Below are 14,237 nucleotides of genomic sequence, written 5' to 3'. Positions count from 1 at the left end.
GCTATAGCCCATCGTCTATAGAAGAACAACTTACAACCTAAAAACTTCTGAGAGCTCAGTGGCACCCTTGTTAAGATGTCGCCATGTGAGCCATAGGTTGTGAGTTCAAATCCAGCTGAGTTCCTCCTACTTTCACTCTGCAGCTTGTTTTGGAGAATAACCAGAAGAGAACTGGAAAGAGATGGAAAGCTGAGGAGATTCTCAGAGAGCATGGTGGCACTCTGTGATAAGCTGCTGTCTATGTGAGCCACAGGTCGTGGGTTCAAGTTCAGCCCATGGCCTCAGACGGCATACTATAGCATGCCATTTTTCATCATTTTTGAGGATTTGAAAAAAAGAAAAAAATAACTCCGAGACCATGGGCTATAGCCCATCGTCTCGGGGTCATTTTCGTCTTTTATTCAAATCCTCAAAAATGATGGAAAACGGCATGCTATAGTATGCTGTCCGATATGGGCTATACCCCATGGTCATAAATGATGAAAAACGAGGATTTGAAAAAAAGACGAAAATGACTCCGAGACGATGGGCTATAGCCCATGGTCTCGGAGTCATTTTCGTCTTTTTTTCAAATCCTCAAAAATGATGCAAAACGGCATGCTATAGTATGCCGTTCGAGACCATGGGCTATAGCCCATCGTCTATAGAAGAACAACTTACAACCTAAAAACTTCTGAGAGCTCAGTGGCACCCTTGTTAAGATGTCGCCATGTGAGCCATAGGTTGTGAGTTCAAATCCAGCTGAGTTCCTCCTACTTTCACTCTGCAGCTTGTTTTGGAGAATAACATCCAGAAGAGAACTGGAAAGAGATGGAAAGCTGAGGAGATTCTCAGAGAGCATGGTGGCACTCTGTGATAAGCTGCTGTCTATGTGAGCCACAGGTCGTGGGTTCAAGTTCAGCCCATGGCCTCAGACGGCATACTATAGCATGACATTTTTCATCATTTTTGAGGATTTGAAAAAAAGACAAAAATCACTCCGAGATCATGGGCTTTAGCCCATCGTCTCGGGGTCATTTTCGTCTTTTTTTCAAATCCTCAAAAATGATGCAAAACGGCATGCTATAGTATGCCGTTGGAGACCATGGGCTATAGCCCATCGTCTCGGAACCTACACATCTGCATTCATTCATCCTTCCTTCATCCCTCCACTTCTTCACTGTCAATAAATCCCTTAAACCTCCCAGATGGTGTGTTTATTCCTACTAGTGAATGATGAAAAACGTTATGCTATAGTATGCAGTCTGAGATGGGCTATAGCCCATGGTCAAAAATGATGAAAAACGAAGATTTGAAAAAAAGATGAAAATCACTCCGAGACCATGGGCTATAGTCCATTGTCTCGAATGATTTTCGTCTTTTTTCAAATCCTCAAAAATGATGCAAAACGGCATGCTATAGTATGCCGTTCGAGACCATGGGCTATAGCCCATCGTCTCTGAGTGATTTTGAGGATTTGAAAAAAGACGAAAATCATTCGAGACAATGGACTATAGCCCATGGTCTCAAGTGATTTTCGTCTTTTTTTCAAATCCTCAAAAATGATGAATAACGGCATGCTATAGTATGCCGCCTGAGATGGGCTATAGCCCATGGTCAAAAATGATGAAAAACGAGGATTTGAAAAAAAGATGAAAATCACTCCGAGACCATGGGCTATAGTCCATTGTCTCGAATGATTTTCGTCTTTTTTCAAATCCTCAAAAATGATGCAAAACGGCATGCTATAGTATGCCGTTCGATATGGGCTATACCCCATGGTCATAAATGATGAAAAACGAGGATTTGAAAAAAAGAAGAAAATGACTCCGAGACGATGGGCTATAGCCCATGGTCTCGGAGTGATTTTCGTCTTTTTTTCAAAACCTCAAAAATGATGCAAAACGGCATGCTATAGTATGCCGTTCGAGACCATGGGCTATAGCCCATCGTCTATAGAAGAACAACTTACAACCTAAAAATCACTGAGAGCTCAGTGGCACCCTTGTTAAGATGACGTCCATGTGAGCCAGAGGTTGAGCGTTCAAATCCAGGTGAGTTCCTCCTACTTTCACTCTGCAGCATGTTTTGGAGAATAACAACCAGAAGAGAACTGGAAAGAGATGGAAAGCTGAGGAGATTCTCAGAGAGCATGGTGGCATGCTGTGATAAGCTGCTGTCTATGTGAGCCACAGGTCGTGGGTTCAAGTTCAGCCCATGGCCTCAGACGGCATACTATAGCATGCCATTTTTCATCATTTTTGAGGATTTGAAAAAAAGACAAAAATCACTCCGAGACCATGGGCTATAGCCCATCGTCTCGGGGTCATTTTCGTCTTTTTTTCAAATCCTCAAAAATGATGCAAAACGGCATGCTATAGTATGCCGTTCGAGACCATGAGCTATAGCCCATCGTCTCGGAGTGATTTTGAGGATTTGAAAAAAAGACGAAAATGACTCCGAGACGATGGGCTATAGCCCATGGTCTCGGAGTGATTTTCGTCTTTTTTTCAAATCCTCAAAAATGATGGAAAACGGCATGCTATAGTATGCCGTTCGAGACCATGGGCTATAGCCCATCGTCTCGGAGTGATTTTCGTCTTTTTTTCAAATCCTCAAAAATTATGAAAAACGGCATGCTATAGTATGCTGTCCGATATGGGCTATACCCCATGGTCATAAATGATGAAAAACGAGGATTTGAAAAAAAGACGAAAATGACTCCGAGACGATGGGCTATAGCCCATGGTCTCGGAGTGATTTTCGTCTTTTTTTCAAATCCTCAAAAAATATGCAAAACGGCATGCTATAGTATGCCGTTCGAGACCATGGGCTATAGCCCATCGTCTCGGAGTGATTTTGAGGATTTGAAAAAAATACGAAAATGACTCCGAGACGATGGGCTATAGCCCATCGTCTATAGAAGAACAACTTACAACCTAAAAATCACTGAGAGCTCAGTGGCACCGTTGTTAAGATGACGTCCATGTGAGCCAGAGGTTGAGCGTTCAAATCCAGCTGAGTTCCTCCTACTTTCACTCTGCAGCATGTTTTGGAGAATAACAACCAGAAGAGAACTGGAAAGAGATGGAAAGCTGAGGAGATTCTCAGAGAGCATGGTGGCACTCTGTGATAAGCTGCTGTCTATGTGAGCCACAGGTCGTGGGTTCAAGTTCAGCCCATGGCCTCAGACGGCATACTATAGCATGACATTTTTCATCATTTTTGAGGATTTGAAAAAAAGACAAAAATCACTCCGAGACCATGGGCTATAGCCCATCGTCTCGGGGTCATTTTCGTCTTTTTTTCAAATCCTCAAAAATGATGCAAAACGGCATGCTATAGTATGCCGTTCGAGACCATGGGCTATAGCCCATGGTCTCGGAGTGATTTTCGTCTTTTTTTCAAATCCTCAAAAACCATCTCGGAGTGATTTTGAGGATTTGAAAAAAAGACGAAAATGACTCCGAGACGATGGGCTATAGCCAATGGTCTCGGAGTGATTTTCGTCTTTTTTCAAATCCTCAAAAATGATGCAAAACGGCATGCTATAGTATGCCGTTCGAGACCATGGGCTATAGCCCATCGTCTCGGAGTGATTTTGAGGATTTGAAAAAAATACGAAAATGACTCCGAGACGATGGGCTATAGCCCATCGTCTATAGAAGAACAACTTACAACCTAAAAATCACTGAGAGCTCAGTGGCACCCTTGTTAAGATGACGTCCATGTGAGCCAGAGGTTGAGCGTTCAAATCCAGCTGAGTTCCTCCTACTTTCACTCTGCAGCATGTTTTGGAGAATAACAACCAGAAGAGAACTGGAAAGAGATGGAAAGCTGAGGAGATTCTCAGAGAGCATGGTGGCACTCTGTGATAAGCTGCTGTCTATGTGAGCCACAGGTCGTGGGTTCAAGTTCAGCCCATGGCCTCAGACGGCATACTATAGCATGCCATTTTTCATCATTTTTAAGGATTTGAAAAAAAGACAAAAATCACTCCGAGGCCATGGGCTATAGCCCATCGTCTCGGGGTCATTTTCGTCTTATATTCAAATCCTCAAAAATGATGCAAAACGGCATGCTATAGTATGCCGTTCGAGACGATGGGCTATAGCCCATGGTCTCGGAGTGATTTTCGTCTTTTTTTCAAATCCTCAAAAATTATGGAAAACGGCATGCTATAGTATGCCGTTCGAGATCACTCCGAGACCATGGGCTATATAGCCCATCGTCTCGGAGTGATTTTCGTCTTTTTTTCAAATCCTCAAAAATGATGGAAAACGGCATGCTATAGTATGCCGTTCGAAATCACTCCGAGACCATGGGCTATAGCCCATCGTCTCGGAGTGATTTTCGTCTTTTTTTCAAATCCTCAAAAATGATGGAAAACGGCATGCTATAGTATGCTGTCCGATATGGGCTATACCCCATGGTCATAAATGATGAAAAACGAGGATTTGAAAAAAAGACGAAAATGACTCCGAGACGATGGGCTATAGCCCATGGTCTCGGAGTCATTTTCGTATTTTTTTCAAATCCTCAAAAATGATGCAAAACGGCATGCTATAGTATGCCGTTCGAGACCATGGGCTATAGCCCATCGTCTATAGAAGAACAACTTACAACCTAAAAATAACTGAGAGCTCAGTGGCACCCTTGTTAAGATGACGTCCATGTGAGCCAGAGGTTGAGCGTTCAAATCGAGCTGAGTTCCTCCTACCTTCACTCTGCAGCATGTTTTGGAGAATAACAACCAGAAGAGAACTGGAAAGAGATGGAAAGCTGAGGAGATTCTCAGAGAGCATGGTGGCACTCTGTGATAAGCTGCTGTCTATGTGAGCCACAGGTCGTGGGTTCAAGTTCAGCCCATGGCCTCAGACGGCATACTATAGCATGCCAATTTTCATCATTTTTGAGGATTTGAAAAAAAGACAAAAATCACTCCGAGACCATGGGCTATAGCCCATCGTCTCGGGGTCATTTTCGAAAATGACTCCGAGACGATGGGCTATAGCCCATGGTCTCGGAGTGATTTTCGTCTTTTTTTCAAATCCTCAAAAATGATGCAAAACGGCATGCTATAGTATGCCGTTGGAGACCATGGGCTATAGCCCATCGTCTCGGAGTGATTTTGAGGATTTGAAAAAAAGACGAAAATACTCCGAGACGATGGGCTATAGCCCATGGTCTCGGAGTGATTTTCGTCTTTTTTTCAAATCCTCAAAAATGATGCAAAACGGCATGCTATAGTATGCCGTTCGAGACCATGGGCTATAGCCCATCGTCTCGGAACCTACACATCTGCATTCATTCATCCTTCCTTCATCCCTCCACTTCTTCACTGTCAATAAATCCCTTAAACCTCCCAGATGGTGTGTTTATTCCTACTAGTGAATGATGAAAAACGTTATGCTATAGTATGCAGTCTGAGATGGGCTATAGCCCATGGTCAAAAATGATGAAAAACGAAGATTTGAAAAAAAGATGAAAATCACTCCGAGACCATGGGCTATAGTCCATTGTCTCGAATGATTTTCGTCTTTTTTCAAATCCTCAAAAATGATGCAAAACGGCATGCTATAGTATGCCGTTCGAGACCATGGGCTATAGCCCATCGTCTCTGAGTGATTTTGAGGATTTGAAAAAAGACGAAAATCATTCGAGACAATGGACTATAGCCCATGGTCTCAAGTGATTTTCGTCTTTTTTTCAAATCCTCAAAAATGATGAATAACGGCATGCTATAGTATGCCGCCTGAGATGGGCTATAGCCCATGGTCAAAAATGATGAAAAACGAGGATTTGAAAAAAAGATGAAAATCACTCCGAGACCATGGGCTATAGTCCATTGTCTCGAATGATTTTCGTCTTTTTTCAAATCCTCAAAAATGATGCAAAACGGTATGCTATAGTATGCCGTTCGAGACCATGGGCTATAGCCCATCGTCTCTGAGTGATTTTGAGGATTTGAAAAAAAGACGAAAATGACTCAGAGACGATGGGCTATAGCCCATGGTCTCGGAGTGATTTTCGTCTTTTTTTCAAATCCTCAAAAATGATGGAAAACGGCATGCTATAGTATGCTGTCCGATATGGGCTATACCCCATGGTCATAAATGATGAAAAACGAGGATTTGAAAAAAAGAAGAAAATGACTCCGAGACGATGGGCTATAGCCCATGGTCTCGGAGTGATTTTTCAAATCCTCAAAAATGATGCAAAACAGCATGCTATAGTATGCCGTTCGAGACCATGGGCTATAGCCCATCGTCTATAGAAGAACAACTTACAACCTAAAAATCACTGAGAGCTCAGTGGCACCCTTGTTAAGATGACGTCCATGTGAGCCAGAGGTTGAGCGTTCAAATCCAGGTGAGTTCCTCCTACTTTCACTCTGCAGCATGTTTTGGAGAATAACAACCAGAAGAGAACTGGAAAGAGATGGAAAGCTGAGGAGATTCTCAGAGAGCATGGTGGCACGCTGTGATAAGCTGCTGTCTATGTGAGCCACAGGTCGTGGGTTCAAGTTCAGCCCATGGCCTCAGACGGCATACTATAGCATGCCATTTTTCATCATTTTTGAGGATTTGAAAAAAAGACAAAAATCACTCCGAGACCATGGGCTATAGCCCATCGTCTCGGGGTCATTTTCGTCTTTTTTTCAAATCCTCAAAAATGATGCAAAACGGCATGCTATAGTATGCCGTTCGAGACCATGGGCTATAGCCCATCGTCTCGGAGTGATTTTGAGGATTTGAAAAAAAGACGAAAATGACTCCGAGACGATGGGCTATAGCCCATGGTCTCGGAGTGATTTTCGTCTTTTTTTCAAATCCTCAAAAATGATGCAAAACGGCATGCTATAGTATGCCGTTCGAGACCATGGGCTATAGCCCATCGTCTCGGAGTGATTTTCGTCTTTTTTTCAAATCCTCAAAAATGATGAAAAACGGCATGCTATAGTATGCTGTCCGATATGGGCTATACCCCATGGTCATAAATGATGAAAAACGAGGATTTGAAAAAAAGACGAAAATGACTCCGAGAGAATGGGCTATAGCCCATGGTCTCGGAGTGATTTTCGTCTTTTTTTCAAATCCTCAAAAATGATGCAAAACGGCATGCTATAGTATGCCGTTCGAGACCATGGGCTATAGCCCATCGTCCCGGAGTGATTTTCGTCTTTTTTTCAAATCCTCAAAAATGATGAAAAACGGCATGCTATAGTATGCTGTCCGATATGGGCTATACCCCATGGTCATAAATGATGAAAAACGAGGATTTGAAAAAAAGACGAAAATGACTCCGAGAGAATGGGCTATAGCCCATGGTCTCGGAGTGATTTTCGTCTTTTTTTCAAATCCTCAAAAATGATGCAAAACGGCATGCTATAGTATGCCGTTCGAGACCATGGGCTATTATAGCCCATCGTCTCGGAGTGATTTTCGTCTTTTTTTCAAATCCTCAAAAATTATGAAAAACGGCATGCTATAGTATGCTGTCCGATATGGGCTGTACCCCATGGTCATACATGATGAAAAACGAGGATTTGAAAAAAAGACGAAAATCACTCCGAAACGATGGGCTATATATAGCCCATGGTCTCGGAGTGATTTTCGTCTTTTTTTCAAATCCTCAAAAATGATGGAAAACGGCATGCTATAGTATGCCGTTCGAGACCATGGGCTATAGCCCATCGTCCCGGAGTGATTTTCGTCTTTTTTTCAAATCCTCAAAAATGATGAAAAACGGCATGCTATAGTATGCTGTCCGATATGGGCTATACCCCATGGTCATAAATGATGAACAACGAGGATTTGAAAAAAAGACGAAAATGACTCCGAGACGATGGGCTATAGCCCATGGTCTCGGAGTCATTTTCATGTTTTTTTCGAATCCTCAAAAATGATCCAAAACGGCATGCTATAGTATGCCGTTCGAGACCATGGGCTATAGCCCATCTTCTATAGAAGAACAACTTACAACCTAAAAATCACTGAGAGCTCAGTGGCACCCTTGTTAAGATGTCGCCATGTGAGCCACAGGTTGTGAGTTCAAATCCAGCTGAGTTCCTCCTACTTTCACTCTGCAGCATGTTTTGGAGAATAACATCCAGAAGAGAACTGGAAAGAGATGGAAAGCTGAGGAGATTCTCAGAGAGCATGGTGGCACTCTGTGATAAGCTGCTGTCTATGTGAGCCACAGGTCGTGGGTTCAAGTTCAGCCCATGGCCTCAGACGGCATACTATAGCATGCCAATTTTCATCATTTTTGAGGATTTGAAAAAAAGACAAAAATCACTCCGAGACCATGGGCTATAGCCCATCGTCTCGGGGTCATTTTCGAAAATGACTCCGAGACGATGGGCTATAGCCCATGGTCTCGGAGTGATTTTCGACTTTTTTTCAAATCCTCAAAAATGTAGATAAACGGCGTGCTATAGTATGCCGGCAAAACCATGAACTATAGCATGTCGTTTTTTCCTGATTTTCTCTTTTTTTTAATCCACCAAAATCATGAAAAATGACAGACTATAGTATGTCTTCCGAAACCATGAACTATAGCATGTCGTTTTTTCATGATTGTCATTTTTTTTAAATCCTCCAAAATCATGAAAAACGACAGACATAGCATTTCGTTTTTTCTGGGGGGACACTGTGGAGGCACTGGGGGGACACTGGGGGGGACACTGGGGGGGGCACTGGGGGGGCACTGGGGAGGCACTGGGGGGACACTGGGGGGGCACTGTGGGGGGCAGACTATAGCATGTCTTCCGAAACCATGAACTATAGCATGTCGTTTTTTCATGATTTAATTTTTTTGAAATCCTCCAAAATCATGAAAAACGCCAGACTATAGTCTGTCTTCCGAAACTATGAACTATATATAGCATGTCGTTTTTTTATGATTTTCTTTTTTTTAAATCCTCCAAAATCATGAAAAACGCCAGACTATAGTCCGTCTTCCTAAACCATGAACTAGAGTATGTCGTTTTGTAATGATTTTCTTTTTTTTAAACCTCCAAAATCATGAAAAACGACAGACTATAGTATGTCTTCAGAAACCATGAACTATAGCATGTCGCTTTTTCATGATTTTTTTTTAATTCTCCAAAATCATGAAAAACGACAGACTATAGTCTGTCTTCAGAAACCATGAACTATATATAGCATGTCGTTTTTTCATGATATTTAAAAAAAATGTAATCCTCCAAAATCATGAAAAATGACAGACTATAATCTGTCTTCAGAAACCATGAACTATAGCATGTCATTTTTTCATGATTTTCTTTTTTTTAAATCCTCCAAAATCATGAAAAACGACAGACTATATTCTGTCTTCCGAAACCATGAACTATAGCATGTCGCTTTTTCATGATTTTTTTTTAATCCTCCAAAATCATGAAAAACGACAGACTATAGTATGTCTTCAGAAACCATGAACTATAGCATGTCATTTTTTCATGATTTTCTTTTTTTTAAATCCTCCAAAATCATGAAAAACGACAGACTATAGTCTGTCTTCAGAAACCATGAACTATAGCATGTCGTTTTTTCATGATATTTAAAAAAAATGTAATCCTCCAAAATCATGAAAAATGACAGACTATAATCTGTCTTCCGAAACCATGAACTATAGCATGTCATTTTTTCATGATTTCCTTTTTTTTAAATCCTCCAAAATCATGAAAAACTAGAAAAAGTGCCCCTCGGGGCACAGGTCTCCACCAAGCCACGTCAGGTTGTGGCCTCCTGGTGGCGCTATAATAGGCCAATGTGAAAAGGGTGCCATTTCTTCATACGCCTTTGATGGCAATTGGATGATTTGAGGCATTTTGCATTTTGTTCCAAAAATGTGTTTTGCAAAAATCAACCTGTTGGTGGCGCTATAACAGGCCAATGTGAAAAGGGTGGGATATATTCCTCAGCCTAGTAAGAAAATGTGTGAAATATTTCACGTAAATTGCACGCTACGTTCATGATTTGAGGCTTTTGTTCAAAATGGGGCAATCTTGCAAACTTTGAAAGCCAATTATAGCCAATTAGGATGGAATATGAAATATCAGACAGATCCGACTTGAGCACATGACTATAGAGATACTGTGTAACGATTTGTGAGATTTTTGGACAGAATCTGGAGGAGTAATATAAAAAATCACACCCGTGTGAACTGAGTGGTGTAAGGTCTTATATAGACTGATCAGCTGTGGTCTGACGTAATGTCTGACGTAATGAAATCACACCCGTGTGAACTGGGTGACCATAGCAACCATGCTCATTTTTTGGTACGAACAGACAGACAGACACGTAAACTAACAAAGCCAGTTGTAGGAGTGGTTTACACCACTCAAAAAATGTGTTTTACAAAAGTCGGCCTCCTGGTGGCGCTATAAAAGGCAGATGCGGAAAATGCAGGTCAAAGGTTTGTCCTTGGCCTCTAGGGAGTGTGCATGCAACGTTTCACGCAGATCGGTGCAGTGTTAGGTAAAAAATCACACCCGTGTGAACTGAGTGGTGTAAGGTCTTATATAGACTGATCAACTGTGGTCTGACGTAATGTCTGACGTAATGAAATCACACCCGTGTGAACCATGCTCATTTTATTTACACCACTCAAAAATGTGAAAAGCTGCCTCATGGTGGCGCTATAACAGGCCATTCTGGAAAATGTGGGGCAGAGGTTCATCGTTGGCATCCAGGGAGTGTGTGTGCAAAGTTTGGCATCGACCGGGTTAATGGTGCCGGAGATTAGCTGGTAACAGACGGACGGAAGGACGGACGGACACACACACGGACAGAGTGCAAAACATACTCTCTCCCCATGCCTTCGGCCTGGTGGAGACAATGACAGACTATACTATAGCATGTCGTTTTTTCTGGGGGCACACTGGGGAGGCACTGGGGGGACACTGGGGGGGGGCACTGGGGGGACACTGGGGGGGGGCACTGGGGGGACACTGGGGGGGCACTGGGGGGACACTGGGGGGGCACTGGGGGGGGGCAGACTATAGTATGTCTTCCGAAACCATGAACTATAGCATGTCGTTTTTTCATGATATTTTAAAAAAATGTAATCCTCCAAAATCATGAAAAACGACTGGGGGCACACTGGGGAGGCACTGGGGGGACACTGGGGGGGGGGCACTGGGGGGACACTGGGGGGGGCACTGGGGGGACACTGGGGGGGCACTGGGGGGACACTGGGGGGGCACTGGGGGGGGGCAGACTATAGTATGTCTTCCGAAACCATGAACTATAGAATGTCATTTTTTCATGATTTTCTTTTTTAAATCCTCCAAAATCATGAAAAACGACAGACTATAGTATGTCTTCCGAAAACATGAACTATAGCATGTCGTTTTTTCTGGGGGGGCACTGGGGGGGCAATGGGGGGGACACTGGGGGGGCTCTGGGGGGCACTTGGGGGAAACTAGGGGGACACTGGAGGGGGGGGGGGCACTGGGAGGCACTGGGGGGGCACTGTCTGGGGAGGCACTGGGGGGACACTGGGGGGTCACTGGGATGACATTTGAAAAAAGGTCAAAAATCACTGGGCTGTAATCCATGGTCTTGCTTATTTCATCATTTTTGAGGATTTGAAAAGAAAAAAAGGCAAAAATCACTCCGAGACCATGGGTTATAGTCTCGGACGGCATACTCTAATATGCCGTTTTATTATGATTTTCATATTTTGTTATAATCGTCGAAAATCATGAAACCAAGCAATAAGTAGGGAGTACTGTAGGGAGTATACAAACTACAAACACAGTAAAGAACCTGGGGGTTTTCATCTATGAGAAGGCAACACACTGAGCAGAAAATAAACCATGTAACTAAATACAACAAATTGAGGGCACTGCAGGGAGTTGAACCCTGTTCCGGTAAACCAGGAGTACCACAACCAGTGCCTTAGTTTGTTTTGTTGTCATTTACAGGTCCAAAAGCAATCACTTACATCATTTACATTTCAATAGTCATTTCAGACAGACAACATTCTCAAATTTGCTAAGTATTTATTAAACTTACTCTTGGCGACCTCCCACGGCCAAGACCTACCCTACACACTCACCACCAAGAACACAAAAATACAATTTGAATCAGTAACATACCATAAATTGTCAAAAGTAAGAGCACGGTACTTGTCCGGCATGAAGAGACGCATATGTGTATCGAAGTTATATTGCTACTGCTATTTTTGGTGGAAGGAGAAGAAGAAAACAGACAAAAACAAGTCCCTTAAAAACAGCACATCAAAATAGCTCTATCTACCTTCCCTCAATGAATGCTGCCAGCATACCAAACTGAAAAACGAAGTCAAACACACCATGGACCTAATCAGCAGTCCTTCTCTAATTGGATGAACTCAAATGATCAATTAAGTGACTCAATAACCAAATACCCAAATATAATGACAATAGTAGTCTACCAGATGAGCTACAACAAATGCAAAAAGATATAAACACAGGTAGACAGTTTGATTAGATTTGTTTGCATGCCATACCACAGCGGCACAGTGGCATTTTCTCTAACTTAATTGAGCTAATCAAAGAGGAGCTGTACAGTGTCATAATACTGTTGAGAAACTAGATGAAAACGTTATAGCCACCATGCATGTTCTATGTAACATCCAAAGTGACAAAGAAAGAAATGAGAAAGAAATATGGTTGATTAAAAATCACTATAGTTTTCACAATATGAAACTAGGATATGACAAGAGAATCAAATGTAATTACTGTACACTACAGGCTAAAATTAACATCTGTTTTCACCCAGATTTACGCTTTCACTGAAAGCAGAGTAAAATCAGACCCGTCTGAAGTTAGGGGTGCTGTACTGTACTGTACTGTACTGTACTGTACTGTACTGTACTGTACTGTACTGTAAACGCTATTTTCGTGCTTGGACAGACAGACCCAGGGACAGACCCAGGGACACACATAGCTGTCTATAGGAGTGGTTGCACCACTCAAAAATGTTAGAGATAAAGAGAAAATGTTTAGAAACTCCACTAGATGGAGCTAAGGTCACACCTAATCCTGTGAATGATTTACCTCATTATTAAGCCTTCTACCATTCAAATTGAAATTGTTGAAACGTTATAGTTTGCCATAACATATTTCGATACTGTATTTTCTTTTTTGTCTGCAGGCAACATATATTAATCAGACCAAATGGTAGCACAACTTGGGCTACTTGAAATGGCTTTATCTGTGCTGCTCATCTACAGCATGGAGCTGGAGGGAGCATATAGGCATAGTCCTGAAACTATGCCACTACTGTACATTGCATACAGTAGTTTTACTAATGACACCGACTCCAGGATCAGGTTACCACTCCCCTGTGTGTTACCAACAAAGCCGAGAAGCCACTTTTGAAAACATTTTGGTTCACTATGACAGCTTGGGATCAACAGGGCAGGTGTTAGATGAATAGGCCTAGTGGCATCATCACTACAAGAAGATGGATGATAATAAAGATAAGTAGACTCTATTCTATTCCCAGCCCTTTTTGTTGTTAATTATTTCAATACATTACGTCCACAATTAATCATGGACTTCAATAGTCAATAAAGGTCAGATCAGATCCTAGTTGGTCGGCTATTGCCTAGCCTACTGACCAGACCTTTCTTAAAGTTCAATAAGTTGAGGTGATTAAAGGGCTCTGTCATTATTCTCTCACTCGTTAAGACCGGTTTCCGATTTCAAGTGTCTCCTTTTACACATGTGAGCTGCCACATTCATCTTCGAGTCAGTTAAGTTTTATTGCGGCCGCTAGAGGTGGATGCAGAAAAAAAAAAGAAAAGAAAGAAAGAAACTCCGTTCAGTGTGGGATGGACTCATTGGGCATGTAGCCCCAACACATTCTCCATAAAACCTGCGAGTCGAAGCATGTTAACAGTGCCATTTTCTATTGATTTTTGACGCGTTTATTCAACTTTTTTTCTTCTTTTATTCACTGAAGAATTTGGGAATGTTCGACGTTATGGGCGTACCTAGGTGTTTTTTTCAAGCGGACTAAAGGTGATGATGATGGAGTCCTTGTTCCATTAAATACAAAATGTGACAGAGGTTTGGATGTAGCCTGCTGAAGCACAGGAGCACTTCACATATGGAGAGGACCATTCGCAGAGGACAGAGGGCTTTATAACTTCACTGCACGTTGATGCCTCGTTTGTTGGCAAACAAAGGTCCTGATTCCAGTGAATGACACCAAAAAGTTATGGCCAAGTTATGGCCAATATGGGAAATATATGATTCT

At 42.3% G+C, this 14,237-nt stretch overlaps 1 protein-coding gene across 1 annotated transcript in view; it reads right to left on the bottom strand.

The window, feature by feature from the left end:
* Positions 1 to 14,237, bottom strand: part of fam83b (family with sequence similarity 83 member B) — a 360,421-nt gene that overhangs the window by 234,115 nt on the left and 112,069 nt on the right. The window lies entirely within an intron of this gene.

Source organism: Electrona antarctica (assembly GCF_951216825.1).
Source record: "Electrona antarctica genome assembly, chromosome: 10".
Classification (NCBI taxonomy): domain Eukaryota; kingdom Metazoa; phylum Chordata; class Actinopteri; order Myctophiformes; family Myctophidae; genus Electrona; species Electrona antarctica.
The sequence above is the reverse complement of the archived record's forward strand: the minus strand, read 5'-3'. Positions and strand labels throughout refer to the sequence as shown.